Source organism: Augochlora pura, chromosome 9, assembly GCF_028453695.1.
Source record: "Augochlora pura isolate Apur16 chromosome 9, APUR_v2.2.1, whole genome shotgun sequence".
NCBI classification, from domain to species: domain Eukaryota; kingdom Metazoa; phylum Arthropoda; class Insecta; order Hymenoptera; family Halictidae; genus Augochlora; species Augochlora pura.
Genome location: NC_135780.1, coordinates 2,382,337 through 2,399,083, shown reverse-complemented (window position 1 = coordinate 2,399,083; position 16,747 = coordinate 2,382,337). Strand labels below are relative to the sequence as shown.

Below are 16,747 nucleotides of genomic sequence, written 5' to 3'. Positions count from 1 at the left end.
AAATATATTATAACATGCAGGCTTTTGAATTAGCAAATTTTTTGTGGCCACCAACATAAATATAAATATGTAAAAAACTTGAAAAAATACTACAAATAAAATTTTTTACAAAAATAATACTTTATTTCTTATAGAGAATGATAAAATATAAATGATGAAATATAAATGGCAATGGGAATGTCTTCGTATAATTTAGGCTTGGCAGCGAATGGGTTAATGTTCTGTCCCTGCTAAGAGATTGTGCCAATTGAAAAATTCCTATTCGCGGCGACTGTGAAGAAAATGGTACGTTAATGGGTTAATGTGATATAATGAGTGTGACATTTTGAAAGCTATTAAAGCATTAGTTACGAAACAGCACCAAAGATCAGAAGCACTCTACTACGATACTAAATAGTTACGAAAATATGTTGTAGGTTCCGTCAGTCTCGAGTGTACGGTAAGTCAATTCTAAACGGGGACCGGGGTGGTCCGAGCTTTACGGGGTAGCTGGAAAGACGAGCCAAGTGGGCGGAGATTCCGCGGCGGTCGGTTTAAAGAAGCTCGCATGGAAAAAGGAAACTGGCGATGTAAGAAAGGTCGTTGATACGCTGAGTCAATTAGCAACGGAGTCTCGAGGGGCTCAGACAGAATCTCGTGCTTCAACGTGTTAAACGCACCGTGCCCAGCCGTTCGCTTCCTCGGCGAAAGAACGTCGCTGCGACGACGCTCGCGACGCCTCTTCGTCGCGAGCCAACGACCGATCGAACTTGACAGAGTGCCGCTATCGGCGCAGAAAGACGGAGATCAAAATCCTGTATCGTACGTATCGTATGTTTAACATTTTTCTCGCTCATACAATTAAGCCGTCACAGGGAACGCCGAGACGCGGTGGTTACGTAACCGCGAGCAAATAATCTGCGCGTGGTTTTCTTCCCGGAACATAATGCCTGCTGAACTAAAAATGGATATTCGATGTTGCTGGTTACCGGTATGGCCGGAGATATTTTAAATTAACCCTTGGAAGAATTTCAAGTTTGCATACCCGTCGGGCACAAGCTATTTTTTTTTTTTAAACGAGTAAACGATTTTTCCGTCGAATATAAATAAACGAATGATCTGTTCTTCGATGAAAATTCCACCGACGTAATTTCGTGAAAATCGTCGCGGCTTATTTCAAAGTTTTGCTGGCACGTTTTACGGTATTATTGATTCATGTTAAAGGTCAAGGGTTCGTATTCTAACGGTGAAAATGGCAGGTTTTAAAAATTCTGCGAGTTTGGACGGACAGTATTTTTTGAAATGTTTCATTGTTATTTCAGGATAAACGAGCGATAAAAATTGCATTCTTCACATTTCAGAGTGGATGAAAAGAATAACGAAACACGTGGATTTTTCCATCCTTTTCTCTTGCCCCGTTTAATTCGGTACGCGTTTTATCCGCTCCCGAGTGCACCTCCACGAGATATTTTAGTTTTTAGAATTTGTCAGTATTAACTGAAATTAATCTAGAAATTTAACGTTAACTAAATCTTTAATTAACGATTCTGTCGAAATACGCTAAAATGAACAAGCGTAATTGTTATTTTCCTTGCTATTTGTTTCCGTTTGAATATATTATTACACGTGTATATTCGTCAATATATTTCGTCCACGATTTCATGTGAATAATGTTAAAGCATTAATTTTACTGAATGTAAATACGATTCAGTTACTAATACCATTAATATATAGCTTTCAGTGGAAATTGCATTTCGATGGAACATTGATTTTCGATTCTTTTTTTCACCGACGTACTCGTTACACCGTTCGACGGTGCATCAACTTCGTGCCACCGTTGGCAATCGCGCGAAAAAGCGAACGGTATCGCGGGCTTAAAACAAGTAGACAAATAAGCGCGAAGGCCGGGCGCGTAACTTTCGGCAAAGGCGATCCATCCATCGGGGCGGTAATATCCTTTAAAGTCGCCGGATTTGGCTGCGAGCCGAGACACCCGGTTATAGATTTCGTGACCGTCCTCGAAGTTTCCGCCGATTTCCATTCGGCTCGCTGACTCGCGAACGATTTACGTTTCGACCTGGTCGGCGATCGGCCGCGGGGGACACGATTAATCGAACCGACGAATTAATCGCTAATTAAATGGGATCGCCGGGGCTCGTTACTAAATCGCAAAAATCGCGCGGCCGGTAGCTCGTTAACGCGACCCCCCTAACCGGAAAACGACGCGTTCGATTAAAACGCGCCGGCGAACGAGTGCCCCTGATTCTTTTAGCCGAAATCCAATCGGCCGTGGGCTCGCGCGGATTTATTTTTGTAATCAAACAGCGCGATTCTACGGCGCGCAATCTCGGCGCCATCGGTTTTCGTGGCTATTAGAGCTTTCATTTTGTATGAAACGTAATAAAGAGGGCGAAACCGTGTTTGCCGGGGGGTGTGTACACACCTACGGGGTGTCCCGGTTGAACCCGAATATCTCTGTTGTTTTGCGAGATATTGGCGAACTTTATTAACAAATGTTATCCAGTTTAGACGTATCTGTGATATGACGGTAATCGTTCGTTTGCAGATAGAGTATTTCCGGGGAGCTCAACTTTACCACGTTGGTCCATGTATAAATAATAACATTACTTTAGCAAACAGAATGTTTAGCATAGTTTATTAAAGAAATTAAAATCGTTTTCTCTCTACAAGTTTCACGAGCTTTATTGATGTAATTTTTACAATAATTCTTTTTATAGAAATTCCTGTGGCTCGACAGTTTCTGCAAGAAAATTATTGCATTGCGTTTCTAGAAATAAAAGTACCTAACCTTGACCTATGAATGTGGAGAAGTATTTGGTTCAGTAAAGTTTCTGAAATATTCCATAAATAACGGGACACTCTGTACACGCAGTATATTCCAGCACGAATTATTTTGTTTTCAATAGACAGGAAAAACGTACTCGCTGCACTAATTTCCGAACACGACTCGACGTCTGCTGATAACGTGGGACGCTGAAATCCGTGTTTACTGGAAATCCTACCGATGTTACGACTAAATTAATGAAATGCGATCCTCCGCGTCGAGAACGTTGAGGATTCGGCGATGGAACGTCCAATTGCAAAATTGAGTGACGTTCGCGTTCAACGAATTGTTCGTTCGTTCAAAATGCTCTTCTCTACTGGAACCTGAACGATTGGATTACTCGTTTTTGTTTTTCTTCTTTTTACTACAAGGAGCATCGAATATCGTGTTTGACCCGAGCTTCATTTAAAAGCGGGCTCCAATGACGGTGCTCGAACGGGAATGAATATGTGAAAAATTAAAGGAGTCAATTAACGAGTGATTCGTCAGCATCCATTCATAATCGTCGAAAACGACGCTGATCGCGGACGTTGAAAGCCGCGACGCCGATGTCTTCGAACCTTTTCGAACCACGTTTAAACATTCGTAACGTTATCGAAAAGTACGCTGTTGTATTTGAGAGAGGCGAGCCGAATGATAAAAGGACGGGTGAAATTCATGCCACGTAGTTTCGCAGTTCGCATGGGAAAAATTCGCGAAGTTGAAAATGCGACGTTTTCATAAATATTGCACGTCTCGAGGAGAAAAATACCGAAAAATTGGAGAAACGCGGAGCGAAAGGTGAGGTTTGTTGCAGAACTGGGCATTGTAAGATAATTATTCGAACCTATCATTTTTGGTTAGATATATTATTTCAATTGTTTTAATTAATTTTATTCTATCTATTTAAGGTGCACCTTAATAACTATTGATATACCCGAGTGACTATTTTCTCTATTTAAGGCTATTCAGATTTGAACGATACATTTGTGAGCTATTTATTCAATATATCTGTTATTACTTACAATAATAAATCAGAATAAATATTCTATCGTTACTTTTACAAATTAACCCTTTGCACTCGGCTGTCCCCTCTCAGGGGACATCGTAATTCTAGTATATGACTAAACATTAAAGTTTATTAGCGATTTGCAACTATTCCTCGATGTCTACAAAGTCATATAAATCGAATATTATTATAACAATATTATATATGCATATACATATACATATATATCGTATACTATATAATAATATTATTGTTTATAAACGCTGGTAGGTAACATCCCTGATGGCGGCGAGTGCTAAGCGTTAATACAAACAGCTGTCTCTAGTGCTCTGAAAATCTAGCGTTAAAATGATTAAATAATTCTTTATTCGAAGAAACTTGCAACCAGATCAATTCTCGTCCAATTAGTTATTTATCCTACAGCGTCGATTCATCCGTCGTCCTAATAAAATCTTTCCCAAAACCGTCTCCTTTTCCAACGACACGAGCCGACGGACGAACACTCGCCTGATTTTCTCACCCGGAGTATCGCCGTTGAAACGAGCGGAATTTCAGGGAACGCGCGGAGCGACGCGGAATGCGAGCTCGCCGGCCGATAAACTCGGAATCTTCCGGTTCCCGTGCACCGATCGGCGGAGTTATACTACTCGATCGGTTCTCGTCGAAGTGGGATAACGTGCTTGGAAACTGGGAACGCAATTTCGTGGTTCGGTTCGACTCGGGGACGAGAGCACGTTTTGCAGGTTGTCAGGTTGCGCGCGACGCAGGATCGGTCGGCGACGGGGCGGCGTTCAAAAATGCCGGGGAACCCGGAGCCCCGGTGTTTGCGGCGCCTGTTCTTCCGGGCGACAGGCTCAAAGAGATTAGCTCACGGTCTGCGGCCCCTGTTTTCGGTTACATTTGTCTAGACCCGTTAAAACGGTCTTTGTATCGCTCCGACCGCTTTGTACAGCTGACACGGCCCCGTGCCCCTCACCCCCACCTGCCGCGCAACCCTTCTCTCCTCGCCCCTTTTCCTTATTTTCGCCGATAAAACGCGCGACGACGCGAGCCCCGTCCGGTCTTTCCCCGTCTGTTCGACGTTTCGCCGCACCAAAGCGATCCTGATCTCCCTCGTGCCGGAACCTGCATTAACGTCGTTTAATGCGGATGCACTTTAGTCCGCCGTCGCGTTCCAGTCTTTAGAACGTTCCGCTGGTACCATGATCCGACGTTATTTAAGAGAATATTCTCCCGCGAGGAAGATTGCTCGATCTTTTATTACACGCTCTTATCCTCGTGACGTGCCACATTCTTTCCAATTATGGAAAGTTGCGATCGGAACTTTTTCGATCGCGACGATTTCTTCGAGGAAAAAGAAACCTCGTGTTTTCTACGGTTTTAGATCTACGCGAATATTTAAATATCGATGGTAAGGAACAGAATTACTTTGTTTCTTTAGATATAGTTTTAAAAGTATTTTAAGGTTACGTCCAAATAGTTCGTCTTTGAATTATATTATATATATAGAGAAGATGTTTTATGTCCACCTACGAACTTTTCCCAGCTAACTTTGTCCCGGTTCCTTGAACTTAAAATTTTATATCCCAATTCGAAGAGATTGCAGAATCGCAAGAATTTTATCCACTACTGAGTCCTTTTCTCTAATCTTTGACTTATGAATTGATATTAATGATTTCTCAATGCCGTTTCAATTAATCTTCACACGGTAAAAAATGTCGTTTCACGATCAATTCAAGCGGCGTTAACATCTTTTTAAATTCGCTCAATCTCCTCGTCGACGGGATGAAGTTGATTGCGGAGGAACGTAGCTTGTTTGCAAACAGATCAAAAGGTTGACATCCCCATGAATATTTATGGTCGCCGAGGCACCTTTCGAAAACTCGTTCGGCAAGTGTCGGGTTGACGAAGACACTTCGGCGTCCTTTCTCGCGTGTTAAAAATTCGTGAAACTGTCTGAGAAGCCGGCGAGGTTTCCTGAATCGTTAACGACAGTGGCGAAGTAGTTAACGGACCGCGGAAGTTCGCGGCAGATTTGCATTTTTATAATCAAATTCGGCGAGAGACCGCGGCGGAGTAGAATCCAGCGAGTCGAGTTTCAAGTTCTAATGGACCGAGAGAGTTGAAGAATGGCTCTCGGACGTTTGAATTGAAGTCAGGTCCCCATGGTATGCCTATTTTCTAAAAAAAGAAATACGCGTTTCCATCACAGCTGGACATCGTTCGAACCAATCCTACGAATATAATTTCATTCTAACTGCGTTTCTAATAAATCCTATGAATACAATTTTATCGGAATAAAATACTGAATATATTCTTCGAATAAAATTTTCTTCGGATAACACGTCGAGTAAATTCCACTGATCAAATTTTATTCCAAGTATTTATTCGAAATATTATTTTAATTTAATTTTATTCGAAACATTTACTCGAAATAATATTCTAATTCAATTTTATTCGAAGTATTTACTCGAAATAATATTCTAATTCAATTTTACTCGAAGTATTTACTCGAAATAATATTCTAATTCAATTTTATTCGAAGTATTTACACGAAATAATATTCTAATTCAATTTTATTCGAATAATATATCGAATTAATTTTTTCGAATAAATTCTCCAAATAAAATTCTATTCGTTATTCGAATAAAATCCGTCCAACTCTGAATCGCATAAACAACCACAATCTGTTCGTAAGACAGCATTTAACGTCGATAAGATTTCCCATTATAATAAAAAATACATCCAGAAACAGCAAAGTCCAGCGACTACAAGGTTGCTGAACGTCGCGTCGTAAAAGCTAAGTCCGATATAAGAGGATTAAGAGCGACTGGAAGAAGCAGCAGCAGCAGCTTGAAAACCGTGTAAAATCAAATTGATTTACATAGATTTGAATGGGTCTGCGGCCGCCGCAAAACGGTCGAGACCTGCGCCGTTTTAAAGAGAGTAACCTCACCCAGATTAAAGAAGACCATCCGCCGACTGTTCTAGCGGGATCGGTGGTGCGTTTCGAGAAGCTACGGTCATCGATTAGGAAGTCCTTGATTTTTCACCGAGTCCACGAGGTTTAACGACTCCTGCGGGCTGGGCAGACGATGGTTAATGCGTGGGAGTGGCTGCAGGAGCATGGAATACTGCCAATATCTGCGAAGTGTCTATTCCCGAAGAAGGATCGGACATGGCACGCAAGAGAAAGACTGTGCGAGAGAGAAATATGAAGAAAGAGAGAGAGAGAGAGAGAGAGAGAGAGAGAAATTGATAGAGGAATAGAGAGAGAGAGAGAGAGAGAGAGAGAGAAATTGATAGAGGAATAGAGAGAGAGAGAGAATAGGGTCGTCGAGATAGAGGAGAGCAGCCAAGAGAAACTAATGGCGGGCCGGAAAAGCTCCGAGACGGTCGCGATTCACGCTGCGTACCCCGATAACGACGAAACGGTGAGGAGCGGCGCAATCACTCGCGCTTATCGGCGGGATCTGCTCTTAACGCGGCCTCCAATTTCACCGGGGAAGACAATCGATGACGGGACTCCGAGAGCACTTTCCCTCTCTCGTGACAGAAAGTTAACCAAATCACTCTACACGTCTCGTCGGAACCAACAAGAGAACATCCAACGTTCCCGTGTTCCGTCCTGCTCGATTTTAAAGTTTCCTCTCCGCGTTCCCGCTATTTTGTATTCCGCCCGTTCGCTTTCCCATGAATGCATAAAATTCACTGGCCAACCGTAAATGCAAAACACCCGCGTCCCGAGTCGCTTAAATCTTACAACGTCGAAGCAGAAACGCTTGCTGCCGTTTGCAGGTCGTATGGAACTTCAAAGCGGTCGTGTAGACAGTGCCGAAATCGGTGCTCTTTGCCGACTCCATCGAACTCGCTTGATTAAAATTTCTACCGGATGTTTGTCGATTTAACCTTACAACGGTGAACAAATTTCTGTTCGATTAGTTTGCAGAGTAACGAGTAGACAGTGGATCAAAATAAAAATTGTCTACGGTTATCGTAGAAAATCTGGAACATTGGAAACACTGGAAATTTGATTGGCCCAATTAGGAATTGATAGTTAATATCTTTCAGTTTCGGATAAATTATTAAACCCTCGCCATACTATTTTGTTCGTAGTTACAAGGATGAGCCCTCTTTCTATTGTAATAGTTTCTTAGAAAGAAAAGGAAGAATATCTGTTGCGTTTCTCTGCATTTACTTGAATGATTAAATACCGATGACAAGAGGACAGAATTTTATTCCGGCTTAAAAGAACGGAATAAAAGTAACATTTAGCACGTTATTAACCCTTTGACTACTGTTGGCGCCTATTGGCGTCCGACACATGTTGGTTTCCCGGTACTGTGGGCGCCAATAGGCGTCCAAATCAAATTTCGCCTGTTTCGTATTAAATTTGTTTATTATTAAATTTGATTATTAAATATTGTACCAAAAATCTTAAAATTAATGTTCACTTCAAGTAACGTTGGCTTAATGTGATAGAATTCTGTATATTGAATATTTTCATATACTTCCTCCGAAATGCATGTCTATCGTACGGACGGTGAGTGCCAAAGTCTGCCGTAGCCAAAGGGTTAATTAAAATCTCTATGACCAGCCGGACACGTCAAAATACGGCAACGGGTTTAATATAACTGTATAAAATGATAAATTTAATTTCGTCGTAACTACTTCGAATAATCAAAAATCTGAACAACAAAAATCGGTAAGTTCGGTAATAAATACTTTTCCGGTCATCTGTTTTATCTATCGATTTCCCTCATGAATGCATAAAAAACACAACAAGTTGGAGGTATACCTATATACCTCTGTATTGTAAAGGGCTTGACCTTTCAAATAAATATTATTATTATTTTCAAGCTCCGCCGCATCGGTTGTGTGCAACTCGACAGGTGCATCGCTGCCCCGAAAAGAGCACCCCGCGCACCCCCGTCCGCGGCTGCGACGGAACGGCGGGAAGCCGATCGCCGCGATGAAAATCGGAAAATTGTCGAGGCTTCGGGGGCTTCTCCGCTTGTTCTCGAAGCGTTGTACGGCAACGACGCGCTATAAATAGACGAGCCTTGTTAGCGGTTAGACGGCGAGCTCGTACGTACACACGGGCACGCGGCGGTAGACGCGGCCGCGGACACACAATTGCTATCTTTTTTTAAACCGGGGAAGGAGCTCTGGCCGACCGATAATCGTTCCCCCACGAGAAAATGAACAGCCGCGGGTTGCACGGTGAATAATGAAACGACACGGCGGCCTCCTGCTCCCCGCGATTTACGCGACCGTTAGCCACGCTTAACTTTAACCCCCACCCACACCCCTCCGTGCCACACCTGACTCCAACAGCGGAGGTCCGGTTTCCAGGACATTTTTCACTGATCCCCGCCACGCGTCGGGTTTTTAAACCGCGTAATCCTCGCCGGAACTGGTCTAAAACGACGGGATTTTTCAGCTCTCTGTCGAAGAGCAATCGATAAGTCGACCGGTACCGGTCCTCTCTAATTTTCGTTTTGGCAGAGACGTATCTCTGTCGATTAGCCCGACACGCAGGGGTGGCGTTAACGGCGGTGTATAACAGGTTTCGACTCGATCGCGTCGGTTATGGAATATATTCTCCCGTTCGCTGTCAGTCTGAATTTTATCGTTTTTGATTTATTATTGACTCGGAATTGTTACCGTCCCACGAGCAGTGTAACTTATATGGTTACATCAGATCATTGTACATTGTAGTAGAATAAGTAGAGTGCAATATTTATATAAAATATAAATTTTCTGCCTAAATTGCAAGATATAGAAGCAAAGCACAAGCTCGTTTATTTCTTCAATCATTTTCATAGGTGCAAAATTATGGAATATATTCTTCCGTTCGCTGTCAGTTGAATTTTCTCGTTTTTGATTTATTATTGACTCGGAATTGTTATATGTAGAATCGATCCCTTCGTGGATTTAACAGTAAATTTGTTAACGATTCACCGTCACACGAGCAGTGTAACTTATATGGTTACATCAGATCATTGTACATTGTAGTAGAATAAGTAGAGTGCAATATTTATATAAAATATAAATTTTTTGCCTAAATTGCAAGATATATATAAAATATAAATTTTTTGCCTAAATTGCAAGATATATATAAAATATAAATTTTCTGCCTAAATTGCAAGATACAAAAGCAAAGCACAAGCTCGTTTATTCCTTCAATAATTTTCATAGGTGCAAAATTATTCATCAACGTTCTTAGCTTCTTTTCATATTACACCCACACATTTTTGCCACGAATGCATACAGATCCACAGTCTAATGATAATCTGCGCGAGATCGTCGTTATATTTCCAATGATATTGAATTTACTTGGTGCATCTGTTTGTTAGGTTTAATGGGCGATGTTATTTCAATCTGAAATTGCTAGTATCGGCACAAAATAATCCAATAACTAATGAGTTTCCATGTTACGATATCAGTTGTGTAGGTATTTACTCTTATAAATAAATAAATGAAATGAAATTAAATGAAATGAAATGAAATTAAATGAAATGAAATGAAATGAAATTAAATAGAATTAATTCAAATCAAATCAATTTAAATTACATTAAAAATTCTTATAATCAATCCTTTTCCGATCGCATCCATAATATAATCTGTAAAGTATTTAATGATAATAATAACTCGATAACGGCGAGAGAAGATAATAATAATAATAACGTAGCATTCTCGCAGAGACGGATGAAATGCAGCCAACTAAAAAGCTCGAATAATGAAAGCTCGAGAGAAAGAAATAAAAATATGCGCGAGACATAATTTGTTTCGTGTTATCCCGAATTTCCGAGATTTTCGTAACGCAAGTAGCAAGGTAGTTGATGAGAGACAGCGTTGCGTGGGCCACGATCGATCGGTCGAATAAATCCAGGCCATCAATCGCGGCTAAACAAGCGGCGAGACGAGCTGAGAAACGAACGCGCGACGCCCGCGATTTTCTCGCCGTTGACCCGTTAAGCCGCCGAACGCGTCGCTTTCTTTCGCGGACGGTCCGCGAACAATTTTCCCTTGCTAACGACGCTTCTTGCGTCGCGCACCGGCCGGGCTAACTTCGTTCTGGAGAGACTGTTTTGTCGGCGGGAATGAAGCGCCACTCGAAACCGGGTGCCCGTGTGCCGTCCCGATGCAACGGGGACTGTGTTCCCGCGCGGTAATCGGTTTTTCTGCTAACGACGACTTCATTGTGACGGGAATCGCGACGTGGATTCGACGGGAGGAGCCGCGCGATTACGCGCCGACCGTACCGTCTCCGGCTTGTGTCGCTGCTAAATGGTTCGTTAGCTTGTTGCAAACGTTTGTCTTGCCGGCTGATTTTCGTGGACGACTCTCTGCCGCTCGAGAATCGCGAAATAAGTTTATGCATTTGCGTGGCAAAGAACTTCTCGAGAAATTCTCTTCAACGATAATGATTTTAACGCGGTTGACGGTTAGCCGACGTTTCGTCGAAGTTTGTTGGACCCCGTTTCGAAAATAATCGACCGCGACACAGGTTTCCGAATCGACGCTGTCGAAATAGGGCGACGTGTCTGATCATCGCCCTCCGTATCTACTTCCGCGAAAGCGAATCCTACTAATGTACACCTTTTTCTATGGAATCTAATTTACGATGCTATTTAATCTAATCTGATATCCTATTAAATCTAATTTAATATTCTACTTAATCTAATATAATATCCTATTGAATTTAATTTAACATTCTATTTAATCTTTATACTTCCAATTAACCATTATTGTTCTTTTACATACTGTGATGTAATCGTGTAAAATACATTAATGAAAGTACAAAATCTTTTATTCGATAATTCCTATTCATCAATTTTACTTCTTTCAATATTAACAAATCCTACTAATGTACACCTTTTTCAATTTAATCTAACCTAATATTCTATTTAATCTAATTTAATATCCTATTAAATCTAATATAATATCCTATTGAATCTAATTTAATATTCTATCGAATCTTTGTACTTCTAATTGATCATTATTGTTCTTTCACATACTGTAAAATAATCGTGTAAAATACACGAATAGAAGCACAAAATCCTTCGTTTGATAATTCCTCTTAATCAATCTCGTTTCTTTTAATTTCAAAACCAATTGGTCAATTCAACTTTGTTGCTGATAGGTAGGTACGTCAGAACAAATTTTCCGAGAGCCAAGGGTTAATCACCATGAGTGCCGAACCGGTACAGCAACGCGGAACGAAATTTAAGCGTTCGTTTTCAGCAGAACCATGGAACGATGTAGAATGAAACTAAAAAATGTTAATTTTCATCTGCAGTGAAACAAGAGGCCGTTCGTTCTCCGCTCGACGAAAATTAACGCTGAACCAACCGAGGTCGAAAAACAGGTAACAAAAATTGCCTCGTAAGAATTACAAAATGGAATTCATTAAAATTTTTCACAATTTGAACAATAATCAGAATAAAGAGAAATGTATCCAACAAATGGAAGCAGTTTTATGACGTCAACAACTGTGGGATAAAAAATGCAAAACCGTTCGTTCGACCATCGATGATAGAATCAGCGTTGAAACAGCGAAAGCCTAATGGCCCAGTTTGTCGTTTCACCGAAAGCTGATTGATCGGCCGACGAGATATCGACGATTGGCAGCATCATCAGCGGACTGTCGACTATGTCGGTCGCGTTTGGCAGCTCACCGTGATCTCAACAGGTCACAGCACAGGTGCGTCGCACAGGTAACGCGACTTGTTACGACGACGAAGCATGTTCGGCAGTCGATTCACAGCACTCGCGGCCGCGTATCCGGCAACGAGACTAACATCTGCGTCGCTGTTCGCGAGCCGGAACACCATTTCGAGGTACGAGCGACGCTCGCGTAGGTACGCCACTGGAAATATTCGTTGCGTCAGCCTCGAATTTACGCGCGAGATCATTGATAAAATAAAATCATGTGATTCTGTTGCGCCGCCAAGTATGACCGGCTGAGATTCTCTCCGCGTCGAGTCACGCGATAGTTTCCTTGTACCTGTCAACGCCGGCGATCGGTGCCGATCCGAAGGCGCGCTCCCCGCGATGCAACGAAAAGGCAACCTTGGCATTCACCGTGACTCACGTGCCTACCAATCTAATTTCTAGGCACGCCAATTAACGAGCGCACGAGACACGGCGCAACTATTAAATCGCGGCCGCTTCGCCGACACGTCGGACTTTAACGCGATCGCTCGCGTCGCGGTCGATTGTTTATAAATATAATTAGCTGCAGCTGCGCCTTTCAATTGGCAACGCGGGCCTCGCTGCACAATTAGTTGTTTATTCACTGGTGTTTGCGTTGCATTCAATTTTAATCGTCGCGCGTCTCGCGTTCTCACCGCTGCAATAATTATTTCACCGGCGTCCATTAACAAATCAATAATCGAACAAATAACACACACACACACCGCGGCGACGGCGGCAGTCACGTCGCAATTATTTGCTGAAAATTGCTGTCGTCCGATAGCAATGCGAATCCCGTTCGCGATTATTGTATCCGATCGAGGGGCGGGGAGAGAGAAATCGGCGGCCGGTTTCATCCTCGACCGCGCTTAACGTTCGGCATTTACTTTTCGTTCGAGACCTAGACGGAATTTAATTAGGCGGACACCGAGCGTCTGTCTTGGTAGCAGATTCGGCGAGCCGGCTAGCACACCGGTGTTTGGAATCTGAATGTTTCAGCGAACAAATACTCCCGGTGTGCCGTACATACCGACGGTTTCGCGAAACTACGCGCGCGGATCGATGGGTCTCGCGGAGACCAAAGAGAACCGTCGGCGCCGTTCCCACAGGAGAGTGCACGTCGCCGGAGTGGAAAGCCAGCTTTTTATCCGGGATATTAGAGCAGCCGGCGACGATCGCGCAGCTATCCAGACCGTACCGTGTATTTATAAACGTCCTTTTCGTCGGACGACTTTCGAAATTCCGGCCTCGCGTCGCGATGTTTGTTCGCGGGGTCGCGGCACTCGATAATAATATTTACGAGCTTTTCTGGCCACGAACGATCCCGGCCAATTTTATCGCACTTTTCGAAAGCGCGCGTCTCCGCGAACGGAATCTATTACGCGCGCACGCGTTTTTTAATCCGCCAGGGAAAAATTGGAGATATTGAATCTGCAAGAGCGGAGAGAAAACCTGTCGGATGTAGAACAATAATTACGACGGTTTCAGGTAACGAAAGTAAATTTTGCTGATATTTTAATTATAATAGTATTAGATTTGCTGATATTTTCTGGATTCTTTTATATTTTTAACACTTTACCAAGACCGATAGCCTATAAATCGACTTTTACCCCCGATTGGTAGCCTGTGAATCGGTTGTCATGGTAATCAATAATTATTGATATCTACTGTTGATATTATGCAATTAATAAAATAAATAAAATCGAAATGGAAACGAAAATTTAACATCGAGCTAAATTTTCACGACCGAATGACCGGTCGGGAAAGCTTTAAAATTAAGTTAACCCTTTGCACTCGAGTGGTGACACTGAGGCACCACTAAAATTATTACGTTGCAAAATAATTTTTGTAGCAATAAGGTTTAGATTTAAAAAATTATCAAGTAGTAAAACTGTTGGCAGGAGTCAGAAGAATAAATTTTGTATGCATAAAAATTTATTTTGATTAATAATTATTTAAGATTTACAGTTAAAATGGCTCCGAGTGCAAAGGGTTACGTAAAACTGTTTACCTAATTTGCTAATTTACTTTTCCCGTGACCGTCTAACTATATGATCCTGTTTTATATTGTAAAATAAATGAATGAATAACTGAATTAATGAAATTCAATTAAATTGCGTAAATTCCGGCAAATTGATATCGCGCATAATATTGCGCGAATCAACAGTAATTAATGTACCATGCAGTAAATCGATGCGAAATAATTATTCCGTTTCAACAGAATAAAATCGCGCAGGTGCCTAAAAATCGACTCTTCCGACCAGACGTAGATTACGCGACGCGAACTCTACCCCGTTGACACAAAAATCGCGTAACAGAGTGGAGTATAAGTTTCGTCAAAGGTCGGACGTTGGCAACGGTAGCAGGAGGGAACCGGAGGATTCGAATCGGCGAAGCTTAAGGGGGCGGAAAATCCAACCCCCGGGGTAAACAAAGCGGAGAGTCGGAGCGCGCAATTGTTTGTAACGCGATTCGCAAGTTCGCGGAGTCCAATTAAATCTTTAGCTAATTAAGTAGGCCCGTAACGAACCGCCGCGACGACGACTGCTGCGTGGATTCGTCTTGGAACGAAGCGAAACGGGAATGACGACGAAGGATCTGAAAGGACCAGGCTCTGTTCTATTTTAATATAGTGTTTTCCCATAGTTTATCGATTATTTCTATATATATATCGATCTGTTTTATTTCACGTTTTTTGAATTATTCGAATAAAGAATTATTTGGGTAAGGAGTTATTCGAATGAAGAATTCTTTGAATAAATAGCTAGTATCATTTATGAATTACCCGAGTAAATAAATAAATAAATAAAGCAATATATGACTGATAAAGTATTATAATGTGAATATAATATTATTCAATTTAAATAATGCCCAATTTTAGTGTCGCGTAATTTTCGTGTTTTGCAACGTTGTGCAAAGCTGCGAAAAAATCAGCTCGAATATAATGATGAAGATCCGTCTCAGGAATTTTCACTGAAAAGAGGCAGAATTTTTGCTGCTTCCTTTTCAATCAGGCTAAATGCTCCGCTCTAATCGATATTTAAGTACTTGGGTAAATGCAGGCGCACGGAAAATACAGATTTTCTTTTCTTTCTCTTTAAAGTACGATCGCAATCGAAACGATCCTAATCATCGTAATTGCGAATAAATTGGCACGGCAAAGGAGTCAACGAAACAATAGAGCGTCCTCTTAATCTCGCGTTTCGCAGACACCAGCCTCTGGCGCGTTAAATTACATTAGGGTACGCGAAATGAATGTTCAAATCTGCTCAAACGATTTCGCCCCGGCTATCTCCGAGAGACGGGGCACGCGAGGCACTAAGTAATTACCTTAAGGGACTGCCGGGTTATTCGATATTCGTGGCGATTCGTTAAAACGGAATTGAAGTCGTCGCCGCTGCTGGGAACATTTGCTTTCCAGATCTCGCCGTGCGCCAGATAGAAATTCGACGTGACCCGTGCACCTGTTAAATAACAGCCGATAGATCTCGTTCGAAACGGGTAATTAATAAGGGCCGCCGTTGGCTAATGGATCGAGGGCTGTTTCCCCGAGGTAAGCCTTTGAGTGGCTTCCGTCCGGAGCCTCGGCAAACAATAGATACAATCCACCGTCTCCTAACGTCTCGCGTACATGCTGTGCCTCTGTTGACACGTGCCCCTATAATACGATCCGCCCCGCGGAATGCCAACAGATTTATAACTTTCATCGGCGCCGCCGCGAACGATCGAGCACATCGAATCGCTCCCATCCAACACGGCCGAACGAAGTCTCCGCAAAAACTTGTCGAAGTTACAACGGTAGCACCCACGCCAATTATATGGCCTGACCTGACTCCGTTCAACGAGCAGGCGATTCATTTGATTGCAAACTCACGGACAGATCGATATTCCAAATTTACGTAGATTCGCGTTCCTTCGACTAACATCCCCCGTAAGCTCCGCCGTAAAACGAGCCGCGTTATTTTCAGAGAAATGGCAAGCTCTGGTCGAATTAGGCTCAATATAAGTCTCCTAAAAATTCTTGATAGATTGATATCTTTTTTTGTTGGTAAAGAGATCTGGTTACTCTAAGTGCTGCTCGAGCTGGTTCAACACGGCGGCTGCCATCTCGTGGCAAACACCACGACGCGTCTGGTAAGGGTGTTCTCCTTTATTATCTTACACGTATTTGTTATTCCTTGCTTATCGTTATTTATTTATTTATTTAGAAGAAATGAATTTCATAATTTCTTCGA

General features: G+C 42.2%; 1 protein-coding gene across 4 annotated transcripts in view; it reads right to left on the bottom strand.

Moving 5' to 3' along the window:
• LOC144474898 (uncharacterized) overlaps nt 1-16,747 on the bottom strand; it is a 50,794-nt gene that overhangs the window by 22,807 nt on the left and 11,240 nt on the right. Inside the window, exon 1 of one of the 4 annotated variants that reach the window (XM_078190277.1) lies at nt 12,497-12,595. The exons of the other annotated variants lie outside the window; for them this stretch is intronic. The gene's annotated coding sequence lies outside the window, so the exon portion shown is untranslated. Of the gene's footprint in view, nt 1-12,496; nt 12,596-16,747 lie in introns of those variants that run through there. 4 annotated transcript variants of the gene reach the window in all.